The 21364-nt window shown below is 41.1% G+C and overlaps 1 pseudogene; it reads left to right on the top strand.

Annotated features, from left to right (window-relative positions):
- The window catches only part of LOC142427271 (putative ATP-dependent RNA helicase DDX6), a 36791-nt pseudogene extending 30878 nt beyond the window's left edge, over positions 1-5913 (top strand).
- Positions 5914-21364: the final 15451 nt, after the last annotated feature.

The raw sequence follows: 21364 nt of genomic DNA, 5'->3' as shown, positions 1-21364 counted from the left end.
ATCTTGTCTGCCCAAGAGGCATTGGGGTAGAAGTCATGTCAGTCCTGGAGACGGTGACTAGTAGCGGTTGATTGATAAACGGGGGAGGCAGCATGTCACTGGAAAACATGCAGCATCAAGTGTATAGACCACCAGTGGGAGAATAAGCTGGGAACTAAGTCCCTAGATGGACACTTGACCTAGTTTATACTCAACACTTGGTGACCCAGCCAGGACTTTCAACTCTGTCCTTTCAAGGTACACACCATCCCTCGTAGAAAACACTGGGAGGATTTGCTTTGGAATTCCCCCTAAGTGAATTGCACTTTATCTTAAACACATCAGTATTAAAGGAACTGAAAAGTCCCCATGTGCCCAAGGCTGAAATGACTCTATTTGCCTTTGTGAAAGAGCATTAATTAACATTTTGCCTTACTTCCAATTTCGATGTAAATGAAAATAGTGTCCAATCATGTAAGTTGTTGGTGTATGCACATCAATAATCCATGTCCTATAATCTAAAAAACTATACATGTATAATGTCTTTCTCTCGACAATGTTTTAAATTGTTGACCAGTGGCTCAATCCTTACATGTCCCATGAGGATAATTTGTAATATCCGTCAATAAAGTAATAATGATGTCTTTAAAGAAAACCAGGGGATATATAGGTATATCAATAGATTTTGAGCTTGACCTTAATGATAGCTCCAATCTAAGAGCAAATAGTTCTTATGACATGACCCCGCTCAGCACCAACCCCCACTAAGGGATCACTGAAAATATGGGTGCTGTAGCAAAGTGTAAAGAAAACAGATGGTACCCGGCTATGAGAAAGAATAGTGCCTGGGATCTTAAGGGCTTGTCTTCAAACAAGCAGACATCTAAATGAGGTGTTGGCTAAATCTATACTGAAGGGGCACATCAGCACGGTGTCCAAGAATTATAAACAATAAAATCCAAACCTAGAGTAGGGAATGGTATGAGAGCTTACACTCTGAGCTCGCTGCTTGATGAAGGTTGTGGATGGCATTTGCTAGGCCCCCCCATGCAGATTAAGCATCTGGTGACTCCCCTCTGACTATGGCTTAGAGATGGGAAAGGCCTCGTTACCAGAGTACAGGGCAAGGTGGTGTATTCAACTATAATTGCAGTTAGGTTAAAATGTGACGCCTGGTCATGATCTCCCTCTCGATCCAAGGTAGAGCTGCTCCAGTTTTTAATATCGTCTGCTTTGTTATCAACTAAGGCTTTTCTTCCTTTCACTGTGTCATTGTTCTTGGCCCATTTGTTTGTGTTCTGTCTTGATCAATTACGATTTTCTGTCCATGAACCCCAGATCAGGTAAACCTATGGAGACAACAACTGGATCAATGGATTCAAGAGGACAGGGCAGGGGAGGCTGGCAGGAAATGGAGCGCTAACCACAACGAGCACCAGAGAAGAAATGTCCGGGAACTGATTGTGGGGATGGTTGCACAGCTCTGGATGCGATTCAACTTGTGAAATATACGATTTGTGAATTGTATGCTGGTGAAGTTGTTAAAAAAATAAACTAGTAAGTTTTGTTTTTAAAAGAGAAAAGGATGAATGACGAGTATCTAGATCCCCCCAGGGTATAGCTGCAGACATCTAGTGTTTATGAATAGAGTGATTTTCTACATTTAGTTAATGGGAGGAAAGAAGCCAAGCAGATTTCACTGTGTACCTGGCAATGTCTGGTCATTGTGATGGGAATCGTGCTTTTTTTCAGGTTTTCTACATACTAGATTTAAGAGGAGTCTGCTATAACTTTTTATTTTGTTATATGACATATAACAGAATATATGTCATATATGTTATTATATGACATTTATATTTATAATATAATATTTAATATTACATGTGCCAAATTTTTAATTTAGAAAAATGAAGTTGCCCAAAGAGTGAAAGGAACTCTCCTCTACCTTTTATATAAAAAGGCACCAATAAATGCTTGCTAAATGTTTGAGATAACATTGGAACACAGAGTTTGCAGTTTAAAATAAGGGTGCTGTGTAATTTTAAAGCTCGACTCTGCTTACCATTTTCACTAAATCACCAGATAGGAGAATTACGATGTGAGCTGTCAAGAGATGAAAAGAAAAGAGAAGGCAGCACATGAAATGCCAATAGATCATTGCATCCCTATAACTCTTTACAGAAACACACACCCAAAAACATTTTAATCATTTATTAACTAGCCTGTGAAGTTTGTGGGTGGTGAGAATTGCTGTCCTTATATGTATATATTAAGACTTTGGGCTTTAGCAAGATATTTAAAAGTAAATGTAAGTTTTGTCCAAAAGTTAGTAGAGTAGAATTTTTTATAGTTCTTGGTAGATAATCTGACACCTGCAATTTATTATTTTCATTTCTCTTAGAGGGTAACCAAATCTCTCGAGAGACGATTACTTCAATGCCACTGAATGTCTTAGTAAAAAGGAAAGCTATATGTTTGAGTTTCTGATACTACCATTGTTTTGCAGTTATGTCTGGAATTTCCCTGTGTTCCTTAAAAACAAGATGCATATGTCTATATTTTCTCTCTTTTTAAAAGATATATATAAATATGTGTGTATCATGCAATACTAGAAGTGCTTACTTACACACAACAAGACATTTGGAAGACAGTCACATGGGCAACTGAATAGGAAAAAAATCCATACTTGTTTTCATTGCAAAAGAAAGGTGAACGTTATCACATAATATCATTAATATTATATTCAAGCAAAGCCATACGGAAGATAATTCAAAAACAGTGCATTGACAGGGAGTGGCCAGAAATTCGAGCAGGATTCAGAAAAGACACGGAATGAGGGGTATCATTGCCGATGTCAAATGTGTTTTGGCAAACTATGAAAAGACATGAATGAGTCTTAAACATATATTCTTATGGGAAGGTAGCCCATCTGAAAGGGTAATTAAGACACAATACAATTTCCACTATACAACATTCTAGCAAAGGCCAGACTCCTGCTGTTGTTAGGTGCCGTTGAGTTGGCTTAGCTCACAGTACCCTAGGTACAGCAGAATGAAATATTGCCCAGTCTTGCACCATCATTACCACTGAGCCTATTACAATTGCCTTGGCCACATTGTCAATTCATCTTGTTTGGGCCTTCTTTTGTTTCCACTGACTCTACTTAACCAAGCATGGGACTGCCCCCTTCTGGTAGCATGTCCAAAGTACTGAAGTCAAATTCTCACCATCATCGCTTCTAAGCGGTAATTTTAGCTACACTTCTTCAAAAATAGATTTGTTCATTTTAGAAGAATGAACAATAGAATCCAATAACATACCAAAAACTAATATAATCATGTGGAGCCCATACTAGGCATGCAAAAATGATTCAACATTAGAAAAACAATCAGTGTTATCCACCATACAAATAAAACAAAGGACATGACCCACGGAACCATATTAATTTTTGTAGAAAAGGCATCTGACAATCCAATATATCTGATTAAAAAAACAAAACAGGAATATAAAGGGAATTCTTCAATATAATTAGACAAAACCATTAGGTTGCATTAGTCTCAGCAGAGAGACACTGAATGCATTATTATAAATAGGGACCAGAAAAAAGGTGCCATTTATAATCACTTATAAATAGTATACTGGAAGTTTTAGTCAGGGCAATAAAACAAGAAAAGGAAAGAAAAGTCTTTCGGGTTGTTAAAAAGTAAAATAGAGATGATATGCTCCTATACATAGAAAAATTTCAAAGACTTAACAGGAAAACTACTGAACTAATTGAAAGATTCAGCAAAGCGGCAAGGTATTTGATTAACATCCACAAGTCAACGTGTTGCTCTACACTAACAATGAGAACTATGAAACGAAAATCAGGAAATAATACCATTTACAAGAGCCACCCCAAGAATGAAGTAGTTAGGAATAAATATAACCAGCAATTCAAAAGACATAAAAAGATTGATTATAAAAACAACCCTTATACAAGAAACCTGAATAAATGGAAGAATATATCATGCTTATAGATAGGAAACCTTAACATTGTGAAAATATCAATATTACCCAAATCAATCTTCAGCTATAATCCAATCCATCATCATTCTTTAAGGGGATGGAAAATGAATTACCAAAGTCATATAGAAGGGGACTACCTCTGCTTAGCAAAGCACTACTAAAAACCAATGAAGAAAATGGTAGGAGTCCTCACACTTCTCAATCTCCCAAATTACAGTAGAACCACAGTCATCAAAGACACTTGGTTGATAAAGTGACAGACATACAGACCTATGGAACAGAATTTAGAATCCAGGAGTAAATCTACCCACATATGCACTTGGACAAAAGGACAAAACCCATTAAATGGGGGAGGACATAGTCTCTTTAACAAATAGTGGTGGAAAAACCAGCTACACACTTGCAGAAAAATGAAACAGCATTAATTTCTCACCATTAAAAACAATGAACTCAAGATAGATCAAGGGCATAAATAAATGGAAAACGTAAACTATAGAAATCATGCAAAAAATACTGACAGATTTGGGGCCCTAATAAATGGCATAGGTATACTATCAAACAAAAATAATAACATACAAACAGCTTAAGACAAACTAGATAACTTGGATCTCCTAAAATTAAACACGTGCATCAAAGCATTTCATCAAGAGTAGAAGTGTGGTGGGAGATGGGAGTGTGGTGGGAGATGACAATGGTATATCAGACAAGGAACTAATCCCTAAAATGTAGAGAAAACTTCAATTCCTCAAAAACAAGAAGACAAATAGTCCTACTAAAAAGTTAGCAGAGGAGCTCATACCTGCGCTCATGAAATGAACACTGAAGATATGAGTGATATATCAGTGTGGAGAAGAAACCAGATGGTGCCTGGCTATCAGAAAGAACTGTGTCTGGGGTCTTAAAGGTCTGTTTTAAAACAAACAGCCATCTAAGTGAGGTGCCTCCTTAATCAGCACACCAATCTGTGTGATCCAAGGATTATAAGTAATAAAATCTAAGATCAGAGGAGGAAACTATTAGAACTTAAATTCTGAGTATCCAGTTTACAGAAGGCTATCAATGAGAGTGAAAGCCCACAATTTTTTTTGCAGAGTCCCCACTAAGATCAAGCCTCCATCAAATTCCCTCAAACTATTGCCTAGGGCTATGAGAATTCTTGCCTTCAGACAGTGCATTGAAAAGTGAATTATTACAGAGAGAGTTTAAGATTTAACATATTTGTTTTCCCTTTTGACTAATTTTTAATTTGCTCTAGCTTCTTTTGTCTTCTTTTTTTTTAGATTTTTGTTTCATTTTGTTGTTGGGATTTCCTTGTATGCTTTTCTTTATATCAAATCCAAGATAGGTAATCCATAAATATAGTAATTTGATTAATAACTCCTTGGGTTGTGGCAGGGGAGGTTGGGAAATAATGAGGAGCTAATATGTTCTAGAGTTGTGATTATCAACAAGTCTTTTAAATATATTTAAACAATTGGATTGGGTGGTAAATGAGTTCGATGCCAATAAAATATTTTTTAAAATAAATAATTTTTCTTAAAAAATCAACAGAAGATATGAGCAGCCTCTTCACCAAGGAAGACATTTAGGTGGCTGTGATAGTTACATAATCTGGTGTCAATTTGGGATTTGAGAGGATTAAGAGTGAAGAGGTGGAGTCTAGTCTGTCAATTGGGTTATAGCCAATGAGGCCTCAGTGTGGCATGGCCTTCTGAGGATTCTGGGAATTCCTGTATTTCCTCCTTGGAGGCGGGAGACTCACTTTCCCTCTCTGCTCACTCCCTGAGAGACTCTCTACTGATAAGACACATGGGGCTATGCTGGTAGCCATGAGAACCCTGGACCTGGAGGAGCCCTGCCAGCACTGAGATGGTTACAACACCACTGGATCTACAAAACTTCCCAACCACTTGCCTATTATATTCTTTCATTCGGCGTCATTGCATGTGTTTTATGAGTCTGAAGAGGACTTTATAGATTGGTATCAGACATATGGGCTAATATCAGACTTATGGTCTTGTTCTGGACAATTGCTCTTTTATATAAAGCACTTTCCCATACACATATAAGTGTGTCTATGAATTTGTTTCTCTAGTCTACCCGGACTAACACTGTGGCCAACAAACATATGTAGAAATCTTCATGCTCTTCAGCTATATCCCACTACCATCTAGTTAGTTCCAACTAATAGTGGCCCTTTAGGATAGGGTAGAACTGCTCCCTGGGGTTTCTGAGGCTGCAAAAAATTTTAGGGGGAGAAACTACCTCATCTTTGTCCCATGGAGAAGCTGGTAGACTTGAGCAGCTGATTTTGAGGTTAGCAGATCAATAGGTAATACACTAGGCCAAAGGGTTTCAAATAGAGAGATGCAAATTAAAACAATAATGCGATATCCTTTTTTAAAAATCAATTTTTTTATTTTTTAACATTGTATTAGGGACTCATACAACTCTTATCACAATCCATACATCAGTTGTATAAAGCACATCTGTACATTCTTTGCCCTAATCATTTTCAAAGCATTTGCTGTCCACTTAAGCCCTTTGCATCAAGTCCTCTTTTTTCTCCTCTCTCCCCACTCCCCTCTCCCTCATGAGCCCTTGATAATTTATAAATTATTATTTTGTCATATCTTTCTCTGTCCGGCATCTCCCTTCACACCCTTTTCTGTTTTCTGTCCCCCAGGGAGGAGGTCACATGTAGATCCTTGTAATCGGTTCCCCCTTTCCAACCCACTCACCCTCTGCCCTCCCAGTATCGCCCCTCACACCCCTGGTCCTAAAGGTATCATCCGCCCTGAATTCTCTGTGCCTCCAGCTCCTACGATATCCTTTTACCATGGCATTCATAACACATTCAAAAATCCAAGATCAACAAATGCTGGTGAGAGTGTAAAGAAACTGCACAACTGGAGGAATTTTTTAATGGTGTAACCACTGTGGAAAAAAAGCATGGCATCTTCTTAAAATACTTGGAAAAACAAATACCACACGATCCAGATAGATATCTATCTCAGAGAAAGAAGAGCCATGACATGAGTAGCTATATGCGCACCCATGTTCATTTTAGCACTGTTCACAAAAGCAAAATGCCCATGAATGGGAGGATGGTATACTACATACAATGGAATGCTATACAACATTAAAGAATAACGATAAAGCCATGAAATACATCATAACATGGATGAACCTGAAGGATATTATGTTTAGGGAAATAAGAACAAATATTGCATGAGACATGTGTTATAAAAAATTAAGAAACAGTTTTCACACTAACAAAAACATACTTTGATGGCTATTTGGGATGGGAGGAGAAAGTGTAAATTACTAACTAAAGGGTACAAAATAATAAGGAAAATATTATATATATATATTATAGGTCAAGTGTTGAGGTAGCAGACGAACATTGGGCCTCTAAAGTCCTCCCTCAATGCAAAAACACTTGGTTCTAATAACCTGGCATTCTGTGATGCTCACCCTCCCAACACGATTGCTGAAGACATAAGCTAATGTGGTAAAGAAAGGTGATGGTGCCAGGGAATCCAGGGTGGACGATACCTTAAGGACCAAGGGTGTGAGGGGCGATGCTGGGAGAGTGGAGGGTGAGTGGGTTGGAAAGGGGGAACTGATTACCAGGATCCACATGTGACCTCCTCCCTGGGAGATGGACGGCAGAGGAGGGGGGAAGGGAGACTCCGGATAGGGCAAGATATGACAAAATAACGATGTATAAATTACAAAGGGCACATGAGGGAGTGGGGAGCGGGTAGGGAGGGGAAAAAAAAAGAGGACCTGATGCAAAGGGCTTAAGTGGAGAGCAAATGCTTTGAGAATGATTGGGGCAGGGAATGTATGGATGTGCTTTATACAATTGATGTATATATATGTATGGATTGTGATAGAGTTGTATGAGTCCCTAATAAAATGTAAAAAAAAGAAAAGAAAAAAAAGAAAATGATTAGGGCAAAGAATGTACAGATGTGTTTTATACAACTGATGTATGTATATGTATGGATTGTGATAAGAGTTGTATGAGCCCCTAATAAAATGTTTTTTTTAAAAAAGAAAGGTGATGGTGCCTAGGTATTATAAGATATAGTATCTGGGGTCTTAAAGGCTTGAAGTTAAACAATTGGACATCTAGAAGGGAAGCAACAAAGCCAAACTGGAAGAAGCACACCAACTTGTGTGATCACGAAGTGGTGACAGGATCAGGTAACAGGGATCAGAAGGCCCAAAACAAACAATTTCAATTTGAAATGTTTTCAATTTGAATGAGGTTGGGGGTCGAGTTTTGGGATGGAACCCAAAGCCCATCTGTAAACAATTAGACATCCCTCACAGAAGGGTCACAGGAAGAAACGAGCCAGCCAGGGTGAGTATAGCACCAAGAAAACACAACATTCCTCTAGTTCTTTACTGCTTCCTGCCCCCATTATCATGACCCCAGTTCTACCTAACAAATCTGACTAGACCAGTACATGTACACTGGTACAGCTCTCAGCACAGGGAATCCAGGACAGATAAATCCCCTCAGGACCAATAATGGAAGTAAGGATACCATGAGGGTAGGGGGAAGGTGTGGGGAGAAGGGGGAGAAAGGGGAACCGATTGCAATGATGGATGTATAACCTGCACGCCCTGCCCTGCAGGGGGCGGTAGGGGACAAACAACAGAAACATGGGTGAAAGAGACTGGACAGTAAGATATGAAAACAAAAATAATTTATAAATTATCAAGTGTTCACAAGGATGTAAGGGTGTGGGAGGGAAGAGAAAAAAGAGGAGCTGGTACCAGGGGCTCAAGTAGAAAGAAAATGTTTTTAAAATGATGATGGTAACATATGTATAAATGTGCTTGATACTGTAAGAGCTGTAAGAACTCCCAACAAAATGCTCTTAAAATATAATAAAAAGTAAAGGAAGAAAGAAGCCTTTGAATTAAACAGCAATGACCTAAAATATTTCTTCGGATCCTGGATCTTATAAGTCAACAATGCAGATGCCTAGATGCAGATGAGGTGACAATATTTCCAATGTCTATTTTTTTGTAACCCAGTGTACTCCCGAGCAAGTACTCTGAGGCAGTGGCAGCCACTGCATCATTCAGTTTGAAAACACAGCAGGAACAGAAGCCAAAGATCTGCAAGAGCTCCGTGGGGAAGACACACACAGGTAGTGAGACTCCCCTTGTCCCACAACGGCTGAGAATGTGGTGAACCTAGTGAAGGAATAGCAACCATCTGGAGGGAGGCTCACCGATGCATCTCAAGACTAGAGGGGGAAATGTGCGGGCTTTCAGTGCTCTGAAGCTGATGTAGAAATTTTGGCTGTGAAATTTGATGAGATGATCCTTAAGAATTGGCAACAGAGTGCTTGGGGGAGAGGAGAGAGAAGATCAAAGGCACGAATCTGACTTGAACAGTTAGCACTTTGTTCCGCTACGATGCAGGCTGGACCTAATGTGGTTTCCAAAATTTTCTGTATTTGTGTTTTGTTTGTTCGTATTAGGGTATATCCCAGAGGTGTTGTCATTGGAGGTCACCATCTTGAAGTTGTGTTATATGCTTTTCTGTTTTTCGGTATATGAAATCCAGGATTGATGAACCTAATGCCGCGACCCTTCAATAATACAGTTCCTCATGTGGTGGTGACCCCCAACCACAAAATTATTTTCGTTGCTACTTCATCACTGTAATTTTGCTACTGTTATGAGTCATAATGTAAATCTCTGATATGCAGGGTGTATTTCCATTGGTACAAGTTGAACATAATTCAACATCATTAAAGCGTAGTAATTAATCACAAAACAAGATGCAATTGTAGATTGTGAAATATTTATGTGTTTTCCGATGGTCTTAGGCGACCGCTGTGAAAGGGTCGTTCGACCCCCAAACGGGTTGCGACCCACAGGTTGAGAACCACTGACCTATAGGGACAGCAGGTAGAATAAGGGTTTCCAGGGGAGGTGTGTACAGTGGTGGTGGTAGGGGGTTGTAGAAGGAGACGATGTCAAGGAGTCCATGTAAGAAAAGAATGTTTGGAAACTGGTAGCAATTGCACAGTTCTATTTGACATGATTGAACTATGATATGATAGGTTTTAAATCCCGATTAATAATAAAATTTTTAAAAGATATATGAACCACCACAACAAAAAGAGGCAACTAACATAAGTTATATGTAGTGGATTTTCTTCTCAAATGAAAGCCCTGGAAGCTAGCCTTTTAGATCGATAGCCCCAAACTACCTCCATACTCCCCTCTTTCTCTGCCTGAAATATGCAGGTGTCAAGGTCAGTGCTGCTGTGGGAATACCTGTCGGTGGGCCATGATTGGAGAGCTTGGGTATTTTTGGTCTACCCATAACTACAACTGCTCTGAGAAGACAACATATAATGTCTGCTAGTTTTCACAAGAAGGCAGAGAGAAGTCAGATAACTAAAGGAAATTCATCATTCTCAATGGACAAGCAGGCACACTCCCGCAGCTGCCTGGTTAATGTTTATTGTGGTGGTGTGCCCATTCGGGCCTTCTGATCTGGATCGCTGGGCAAATGCTACCCTGTTGGTCTCCAGGGGTTGATTGTTCTAAAGAGTGTGTATCTCCCTGGTATTGTTCACTTTATTGACCTATTGTTTGCGTGGCAGTGAAGCCGAGGCTGAGTTCAGTGCCAGGTTTGGAGGGTGTTTGAAAGCCCAGGGATTTGGTATTTCATAACTCTTTTCAGACCTGTAAGCCTAGACTTTAAAAAAAAAAAAAGAAGCCTAGACTTAAAAAAAAATAACTTTGAGTTTTCTTCCACATTTTTTCTTTCATTATTTCTATGCCTTCCTACTGTGATTCCTTTCAGAGCAGTCAGCTCTGCAAACTTTCCCCTGATTCACAATAAAAAGTTAAGAGGAAAAAAAGGAAACGACAAAATTAATAATAATAATAATATGGGAGAAAGCAAGGAAATACAATTTAATAACTTAAAAGTAAATGAAAATAAAAACAAGGGAAAAGGAAAAGAAAATATACAATAAGTAAAACTGGGGAGGGAGAGAAAGAAGACAACAGCAAAGAAAAAACAAAGGAAAAAAGAGAAAGAAGGAGAGGGAACAAAGAAAACAGGAAATCGGAGAAAGAATTAAAAACAAGGGAAAGGAAAGAATAGAAAACCAAAAATTAAAAAAAGGAGAAAACTAGATAGGGGCAGGACTGAAAGAAAAGAAACTAGGAGGGGGGGGGGTGTCTCAGGGCTGACCCCTGGTCTGCCTCAGCACCCTCTTCCAGGCAAGGGACTCGCGTGGCAGAGAAGACAGGTGAGGCAAGGGGGATGCCCAGTCCTCAACAGAATGGCAAGGGGTCTGGGGAGCCTGTCCTAGCAGGCAACACAGACCAAGCTGATTTGGGAAATTCTAAGTTTCTTCCTGCAAGTGCTTGCAGAAGGAAAACTGCCAGGTTTCTCCTCAGAGCTGTTTGGATTCAGTCCTGACCCCACAAGTTAATACGGAAGCAACAGGATTTTCACAACTGATCATAGGAGATTGAGGGAGAAAGACTGGGCTTTCTACTCTCATAAACAGTCACAGGCTCAGGAACCCCCAGGGGTCGTGATGAGTCAGCATGGACCCCATGGCAGTGGGTGTGAGAACAGGAGGAGATGGACAGGTATTCACGTTGTCCAGAGATTCAAGTGACACTCTAAGAAGGCCACATCATCAGGACAAATTGAGCTTAGATTATGTATAAACTCAAAATCTACGCATGCATCTAAGGCAGTGGTTCTCAACCTTCCTAATGCTGCGACCCTTTAATACAGTTCCTCATGTTATGGTGGCCCCCCACACCATAACATTATTTTCGTTGCTACTTCATAACTGTAATTTTGCTATTGTTATGAATCGAGTGACTGCTGTGAAAGGGTCGTAAGACCCCCAAAGGGGTCATGACCCACAGGTTGAGAACCATTGATCTAAGGTATCCACGCGTGTATTAAAACTTTTTTTAAACAATTTATTGGGGCTCATACAATTCTTATCACAGTTCATACATATACATACATCAATTGTATAAAGCACATCTGTACAGTCTTTGCCCTAATCATTTTTTCTCCTCTTTTCTTGTTTTACATTTTATTAGGGACTCATACAACTCTATCACCATCCATACATATACATACATCAATTGTATAAAGCACATCCATACATTCCCTGCCCCAATCATTCTCAAGGCATTTGCTCTCCAATTAAGCCCCTCGCATCAGGTCCTCTTTTTTTTTCCCCTCCCTCCTCTTTCCTCCCTCCCTCATGTGCCCTTGGTAATTTATACATCGTTATTTTGTCATATCTTGCCCTATCCGGAGTCTCCCTTCCCCCCCTTCTATGCTGTCCCTCTCCCAGGGAAGAGGTCACATGTGGATCCTTGTAATCAGTTCCCCCTTTCCAACCCACTCACCCTCCACTCTCCCAGCATCGTCCCTCACACCCTTGGTCCTGAAGGTATCATCCACCCTGGATTCCCTGTACCTCCAGCCCTCATATGTACCAGTGTACAGCCTCTGTCCTATCCAGGCCTGCAAGGTAGAATTCGGATCATGGTAGTTGGGGGGAGGAAGCATCCAGGATCTGGGGGAAAGCTGTGTTTTTCATCGGTACTACCTCGCACCCTAATTAACCCATCTCCTCTCCTAAACCCCTCTATGAGGGGATCTCCATTGGCCGACACTTGGGCCTTGGGTCTCCACTCTGCACTTCCCCCTTCATTTAATATGGTATATATATACATATACATATACACATATATACACATACATACACACACTTATATCGTTTGGTTTTTTTTGCATGATGCCTTATACCTGGTCCCTTGGCACCTCGTGATCGCACTGGCCGGTGTGCTTCTTCCATGTGGGCTTTTTTGCTTCTGAGCTAGATGGGCGCTTGTTCACCTTCAAGCCTTTAAGACCCCAGACACTATCTCTTTTGATAGCCGGGCACCATCAGCTTTCTTCACCACATTTGCTTATGCACCCATTTGTCTTCAGCGATCCTATCATGGAGGTGTGCAGTCAATGATATGATTTTTGTTCTTTGATGCCTGGTAACTGATCCCTTTGGGACCACTCGATCACACAGGCTGTTGTGTTCTTCCATGTGGACTTTGTTGCTTCTGAGCTAGATGGCCACTTGTTTATCTTCAAGCCTTTAAGACCCCAGTCACTATCTCTTTTGATAGCCGGGCACCATCAGCTTTCTTCACCACATTTACTTGTTCACCCACTTTGGCTCCAGCCGTTGTGTCGGGAGAGTGAGCATCATAGAGTTCCAATTTAATAAAAGAAGGTATTCATGCATTGAGGGAGTGTTTGAGTAGAGGCCCAAGGTCCTTCCGCCACCTTAATACTTGACCTATAAATGTAGACACATAGATCTATTTCCCCATCCTCCTATATATATTTGCATGTACATGTCTTTGTCTAGACCTCCATGAATGCCCTTTTGACTCCTAGCTCTTTCCTCCATCTCCCTTGACTTTCCTCCTGCCCTACTACCATGCTTCGTCGCCACCTGGGCTAGAGTATGCCTCTTCTCTAAGCAACCTTACCCTTGATCATTTCCCACCAGGCCTGCCACTCCCCTTTCTCTACCATTTGGCGTCCCATGTTTTTCCCTTGTCCCTGGGTTTGTTAACACCACTTCCTTATCCCCCCTACCCCAAGTCTCCCCCGGAACTGTCGGTCCCGTTGTTTTTCCTCCAGATAGTTCATCCAGCCTGTCCTATTCAGACAGACCTGTGGAGACACTAACATGCACGAAAACAAGACAGTGGAAAACAAAGCAACAGTATACAACCAGACAACAAAACAACAAAAACAAACCACTGACAAAGAACAGAACAAAACAGTTCACAAGAGAAAAGCTTGTAGTTAGTTCAGGGATCGTTTGCTGGCCCTTAGGAGCATTTTCCAGTCCAGTCTGTTGGGGCACCACGCCCTGGCCCCAAAGTCTGCTTTCAGCATTCCCTGGGGACCTTGCCACTCTATTCCCTTGCTGTTCCGCTGCACTCCCCCAGTGATTTGCCTCGGTGTGGTGGGATCAGGTCAGGTGCAATTCCCACACTGTGTCTCCGGTGCTGTCCCCTGTATTGCCCTTAGTCACTGATTGGCATCATTTCTCATAGTGGGGCCAGCCATGTTGTTCTCTCTGTGGACTAGCTGCTCTACTCAGGAACATCATCCTCACGGCCTGGTGGGCCAGGCTGTGCTCCACTCTCTCCTCCTGCCCCTTCATCTTCTCCCGTGTGCTCTGATGTATTAAAACTTTTTAAAGAGTAAAATACTTGGAACATTCATACACAGAATACTGTTCAGGAAACAATAGGATTAGATATAAGACATGCGGGCAAAATGATTTGTCTACAGGACAGCAAACACACGATTGTCTTGAGTTGTTAACTAATGGGCAACCTCAAAACGATAGAGATTTGAACCAGAGACCAGTGGCCTCAAGAGTCCAGGATCTTGCTCTGCTTCTTCCCACACTGGAGTGTTTCAGCTTAAAGTCCAAACGGGTATTCCAGGTCCTTTCATCCGCAACAGGTGCGTTTAAAGTGAAGTCCAGTTCAGCGAGTGAGGTTCCCCCAAACAAGTCTCCTTATAGGACCTGTGACGAAGCTGTGCACTTTTAGAAGACAAATTTTGAAATCCAGGTAGCCTAGGGTACAAAGCCTGGCTCACTAAAGGGCAGAAAACAAATTCAGTCAGAGATGCAGGATTACTACATCATACAGGGTTTTTTTTTTAATTTCGGGGGCCATACTAGTAAAGTTGAGGTTTTCTCTACAGGCAAATTGCCCTTCTCCGGATGACCCATCAATATAAGTGAAATTGCTTTTTCTCATAAATGGATGTATCTCTCACCTTCTCTGGCCAAGGATTTTCCCAGGAATTCACCGACTTTCACTGTAGGAGGGTCTATTACATTAGGGTAACGGTGTCACAGCATAATACTGCAGAAACGGCTGGGTGCTTCCCCTCCCCCTCTCCCCTCAAAGGAACACGTTATTTAGCTGTGGGGAGGCCTCTTCTCTGCAGAATTGTCTTTAAGGCATCCAATTAAGGGAGTGAAAAACAGATGATAAGCTTTAGACCGACAAATTGTAACACTGCTTGAGAGAATAGAATAAATGATTTTTTTTTTGGTGAGGGAGTGAGTGAGTGAGTGAGAGAATGAGTGAGTGAGAGAGTGAGTGAGAGAGTGAGTGAGTGAGTGATGTGAGTTAGAGTGAGTGAGTGAGAGAGTGAGTGAGTGAGTGAGGTGAGTTAGAATCTAGAATAAATGATTTTATGACTTTCCCTAAACTCAAATGGCTAGTCTGAATTTTTTTTTAAACTCTGATCCCTTAAACAGACTGAATCAGACCCAAAGTTAAAAAGGATTCGAGGACAAATGTGTCTATATCTAAATGACACGAATAGTAGCTACATTCTGTAAAAACCATAGGTTATAGATGAACAAGGAGGTTAACATGAAATCTATTATTCTATTTTATAACTCTTAGCTCAAATCTCCCCACCTTCTCTAATCCTTATTCTATAAATTTGTTAAATCCGCTAACAATAAGCTTTCGATTTGAAAATCATGGTATTTTAAACCTACCAGTTAATCTCAGAAAAGTAGTTACTACTTATACACAGAGGTTACCTTCAAAATATCCACAATATTACCACATAGAGGACTTCTAGAAACATCTGATCTGTTTAGCAGCTAATTTGTGTTTGCGGCAAATTTGGGATCCGCTGCAATTTATGAACCTCGTCACTTTCCAGAGCCCTAGAAATCTTTATTTGAGCTGGCGTGCTCTGACTCAGGACATCAGTGCATTATAATCCATTTTTCATTTGAAATTGTTTGGTTATGTGCCTCAGTGGGTCCACGAACCCAAAGCTTCTCTGCAGATGGCAAAGCTGGGCATGGCCATGGTGACGTCACAGGGAAATGTACACTCCAACTTCATTTAGAGCCATAAGTGAGAAGCCAGCAGACTACTACAAAACCCAATGAAGTTCATTACTGACAGGAAGCATCTCACGTATAACCAGACATATGTTACCGAACTTCCAGTACGTCTCAGGTGTATGATGTAATTTCATGGAGAGTCGCTAGCCTTTCTCCATTGTACGACTGAATCTACTAAATTTGATTTAATGCCATAGAAGTTTAAAATATCATTACATTGTTTTGTGTTCTTTTATCTGAGCAAAGTTCACGTTCACTCTCTTACTGCAACTTTCCATATACTCCCAGGTCAGCTTTTCCTCTCGTTCACAGTCTGTCACAACCAGACCTCCTGCTTCAAGACAAGACCACTTATTTTCCTTCTTAAACAAACAAACTTCGCCGCTAGCCATTCTGCCTTCTTGGTGAGCTCAGGTCACACGAAGCTGGTGTGTTGGTCTTCCTCCCGAGAGTTCGTCACCCTGAATGTTACACACATTTTAAAACAAGGAAAGGCACCAAGTCACATGGCAATCCCAATCAAGATCCAGAAGAAACAGGTTAACAATTAAAGTGACGCCTTATTTTAAAATGATATTCACCAAAAGTAGCTGCTCTAGCAAGCAGAATACATGTTTGTTGGTTTTTAAAGAATGCCGGGGTGAGGAAACAAGCCGAACATGGCCCCATAGCTCAGAGTGATGATGCCAAGGCCTTTGCTCTTGCTCAGACCTCGTGCTTCGGTGAATCTAATCCACCTATCCCCTGGGAGGCAGATCCTCCAGAGAATGGATTCCATTTCCAGGCTAGTAATAAAACAAAACAAAACAAAACAAAACAAAACACAATGAACAAATAAAATGTTTTCTGTAGAACAAGAAAGTTAGGTCTTTGTTAATATTACTAATCAAACTTTCAGTCAGACGGGTAAAGTTTCTGATTCCATCAAATAATGAGTCTTCATCTCTTATAAGAGCTTTTAAGAAATTCATTTTATTTTTTTTAATTCATCATTTTACTGACAGATGTCACAGTATTCCATAATTCAAATACTTCGAGCATAATTGCACTATTGTCACTACAATCAGTTTCAAAACATTTTCTCTTTCTTCTTGAACTCTTTGATGTCAGCCCCCTTTCCCCCTCTTGCCCCTCCCTCCCCACCCCTTCCCCAGGATCCCTTGTTCCCCCTCATGCTCCTCCCTCCCCCAGGATCCCTTGCTGTTATTGTTATATATGATTATTAATATTCTATTATTATAATATATTCACCTATAATTCTGTTATTTGCTCACTCGAGTGGAATAGTAACTCTTTAAAGGGAAGAAGGTGAACACACCACTTAGCAGATATGTAGCTTTTAAAACTCATCGTCATTGAGTCAGTGCTGACTCACAGTGACTCCGCAGAACAGGCTAGAACAGCGCCTATGGGTTTCTGAGGCTGGAATTGTGGTAGAAAGTTTCCTCTTTCTCCCCCAGAGCAGCTGGTTTCTAACTGATGACCTTTTGCTTGCAGCCCAGCACGGAACCACTATGCCACCAGGCTTCCACCCGTATGTGCATATGCATGTGTATTTTACATGTGGAATCTTAATAGCCGCAAGCACTCATTTACCTAGTTATAATGATATTAGCCCATCATTTAAAAGATTAGAAATTACTTATGAACCACCAGACACCGTTGAAATACAGTTCAATTAATCTTAAATTTTTCTTTAATTTATTTAAGCTTAGCTTTCTTCAGTTCTTTAAAATCTCTGCGTTTTGACTTAAATAGACCTGATGATTAAGTTGGTTTTAACTCAGTGGGCGACCTTATAGGCTAGAGCGGCACTGCTCCTCAGGATGTCTAAGGCTGTGGAATTCAAACGGAAAAACTGTTTCCCCCCCCCCTCCCCTTTTTCTTTGCTGGGACTGGTTAGCAGCTCAGCTCTAGAGTCATTGTGACCCTTGGCTAGTTCTACTTAGACTGTTCTAAATTAACCCTGTTCACACATATTCTCTAAATTAGCTCAGGTTGAGCAAAGTAAAAAAGCTGTTTTATTTTCCTTCAAAGATTCCCATTTTCCCTTTTCCCCCTTTGAAACACATGCTACTACCTAATTCAAGTCGCCTGCAAAGGTATAGATTTTAAGATTGTGATACGCAAAACGTGTTCCGTGAACGATTTCATTTACTCCACAAACCATTTAAAGAAGTCAAGTCACAAGCACACCCATATGACACACAAAAGCATGTGCATCAGGGATTTCATGGACCTAACTTTTTGCAAAACAATTCCAACTGTAAAATGGTATAATAATTTAAAGAACAATTGCGGGGACATCTCTCCCTTTGAATTCAGATTTCACAAAGACCAACGTTGCTGCGGTAAACCATCATTTTCCCTTATGTGTTCGTCTGGGTGCATTAGAGAAACAAATACACAGAAACTCATATGTATATGAGAGCGTTTTATATAAAGGTTAAGTGTACATCAAGAAAACATCCCAACCCAGTGCTGCCCAAACCCACACGTCCAACATTAACCCATTAACCATATGTCCAACACCAATCGACAAAATCCTCCTCCATCTCACCAAACACACACTACGATGCCAAGTGCAGGAGGAAAGCCGAGTCAGTGAGCGTGTAAGCATCTCAGCACTGGCAGGGGTCTCCACACAGCTGCTCCAGCTACCAGGGCTGCATCGGGGTAGGTCCATGTGGCTTCTGCTCAGGGATGTCTTGTAGGAAGTGAGCCTTGCCAGCTAAAGCAGGGAACTGGCTAAGGCAGCTGCACCCCGGTCCGACCATCACAAAGCAAGAGACCCAAGAACTCGAAAGGTGACACACACTGAGCCATTTATCCCTCCGCCCTTCAATTAACCCCACATGTGTTTATTGGCCAGGTTGGCACAATAAACTTTAACTATCACACCTTAGTTATGAGCAGAGGAAGACCAGACAGAATGCGCCCTAGTGGGCGTCCCTCGGGGACAGACACTTTGGAAGCCCTTAAGAGACGAATTTACAGATGACAGAAAACCAACCGGTGAATAGGCCTCGGCGGTTTTGTCCCAAATAGGAAGTTTTGAGCAATCAGACTTACAGACCACAGATGAGATCTCACAGACAGAGATACAGACACATGTCAGTCCCGTTAATTGCAACTTCGGGGACTTTCATTAGAGCGTGCATTAAAAAGATGTGACCAGAGTTGAGATTTAGAATTTCAGAATCCAGAAGTGAAGGCAACTGGGAGACGGTGAGAGGCAAACCGGGACCTAAGGAAGGTGAAGACCTTTGGCTATTGGCTAGAGGTCTCCAGTACGTCCACACACAGTTCTCCTAGCCCAGGCAATCCATGAGGGTCTTCCATCAGGGAAGGGTCCCTTAAGTAGGGGTTCTCAGCGTACTGAAAGTCTTCCTTAAAGTCCCTTTGCGGTTGCCACAATGTTGCCGGGAGAGCCTGTGGCAGTAGCCAATTTGGGAAATTCTGAATTTCTTCCTGCAAGCGCTTGCAGAAGGAAAGCGGCCAGGTTTCCCCTCTGAGCAGTTTCAGAGTTCAGGCCTGACCCCACTAGTTAATATACAAGAAACAGGTTCTTTTTACAAAGATTATAGGAGATTGTGGGAGAAAGACTGGGCTTTCTACTCTCACCAACAGTGACACAGTCTCAGAAACCCACAGGGGTCGCTATGAGTCAGCACTGACTATCCCAGTGAGTTGAGTCCAGGAGATTAGCAAGTTTTTATAATGTCACAAGAGGCAATTGATACGCTACAAAGGCAGGTTCTACAATGATCATTTTGAAATGATCTAAATTACATTTCTCCAGCGGCCATGAGATCACCATTTTTCTGAAGTTCCATGGGTCCTTGTTTGTACAAATTGGAGTGATGTTTTATGTGTGGCTGCTTATCTTACTAACCTTATTGGCCTTCCTAAATTGGAACATCCTTCCTAAGTTGATTAAACTAAAAAGGAATTTTTACTGTAAAAGAGAGGACGGTTACATTTTTTTAATTTTAACAAACTAAATTTTAAATGATATTTCTAGTATTGATTTTCCTTATATCAAGAAGTCGGTCTCGGTCTTTGGGATCAGGGTACTGGACCTGGAAGTAAGTAGTTCATGCTGACTCCACCAATGGATGAGGTCCTGGTGTTTGCGCCTGGAACGTGTTCTTTTTGGGAAAGGGAGACTATTTTCAGCAAATGGTGCTGGAACAGCTGAATGTCTGAGTGGGAAGTCCATGGAAAAGGAACCTTACTGTTTTCCATCATTGCTAGCTATCACGATAACCCTTTTGTGTTGACACGTCAGCAATCTAGTGGTGGAGGCACACAGGATTAAGTGGTGGGTTACTAACTGAGAGGTTGGCCCCTTGGAAGTAAGGATTGGCTGGTCTGCTTGTGAAATGTGACAGCCTTGCATGTCCTCTGGAGCAGTCCTACTCCGTACACGGGGTCGTCTTGAGATGGAGTTCTCCCAACAGCGGTGAACAGCAACAGCCACATTCTAATACCAATGGATCAAGACACAATGTCCGTTAAAAAGGCAAAATTCCCATGGTAGGAGTATATATTTTCTTCTTCTAAAAAGTAAATTTAAAAATGTTAGAAGTACAATTTTTCATGAATGATAACTCTGAGAATAGATCATGAAATAAACAAGAATTACACGTAATCACACAACCTAGATGTTGCCAAAATTGACCCCGATACTGGGTTGGTCTTTTAAACCAGAGCTAGCTAGCTAGCTAGAGTATTAGAGCATCACTTTCTGAGCACCAATTTTCTAAATCCATTTATGAGTCTCCACATACATTCACCCTCCACTGAAATCCTTCTGACCGTTAACCAGCAGCTTGCATGTTCCTGCTGTCAGACAGGGACTTTCGAGAGGGAATTATGCTCATTTCCCAGTGAAGAAGACGTAGCATTGCCCTTAGGGACTTGCCTGGGTGTGGTTCTGATGGAATTCGGGGTTCTAAGGAGGCATGGTCATCAGTTACATCCTGACTTCCTTGGTGGAGGGACCTGAACCAATCTGATAAACTCTTCTAACATAAGGTGCTTGTGCCAATCATGGTCCTATTCCTGCGTCTGTTGTCCCACCTGGCATAACCTGCCATGACGTATGCTTTTAGGACCATGTCTTCATCCTCTCATGTCAGTTTCAAATCAACAAATCTCAGCAAAACCCTTGGACGTCAGTCCAGCCTCGTGCCAATGGTTTCTCTCATCTCCACGGTATGTCTCCTCTTTGTCTTGTTTTTCATGTTCAAACAGGATTTCATTCATAAATGTTTTCCTTTTATTAGATTTGATATTTGAGAACTCTTTTCTATCCTAAAACAATAGACAGACTGGCCACTGGACATATTTTTGAAAGAGGTATCTACATA

This window comes from Tenrec ecaudatus, chromosome 1, assembly GCF_050624435.1.
Source record: "Tenrec ecaudatus isolate mTenEca1 chromosome 1, mTenEca1.hap1, whole genome shotgun sequence".
In the NCBI taxonomy this organism is placed as follows: domain Eukaryota; kingdom Metazoa; phylum Chordata; class Mammalia; order Afrosoricida; family Tenrecidae; genus Tenrec; species Tenrec ecaudatus.
Note: the sequence above shows the minus strand (reverse complement) of the source record. Positions and strands in the feature narration are given on the sequence as shown.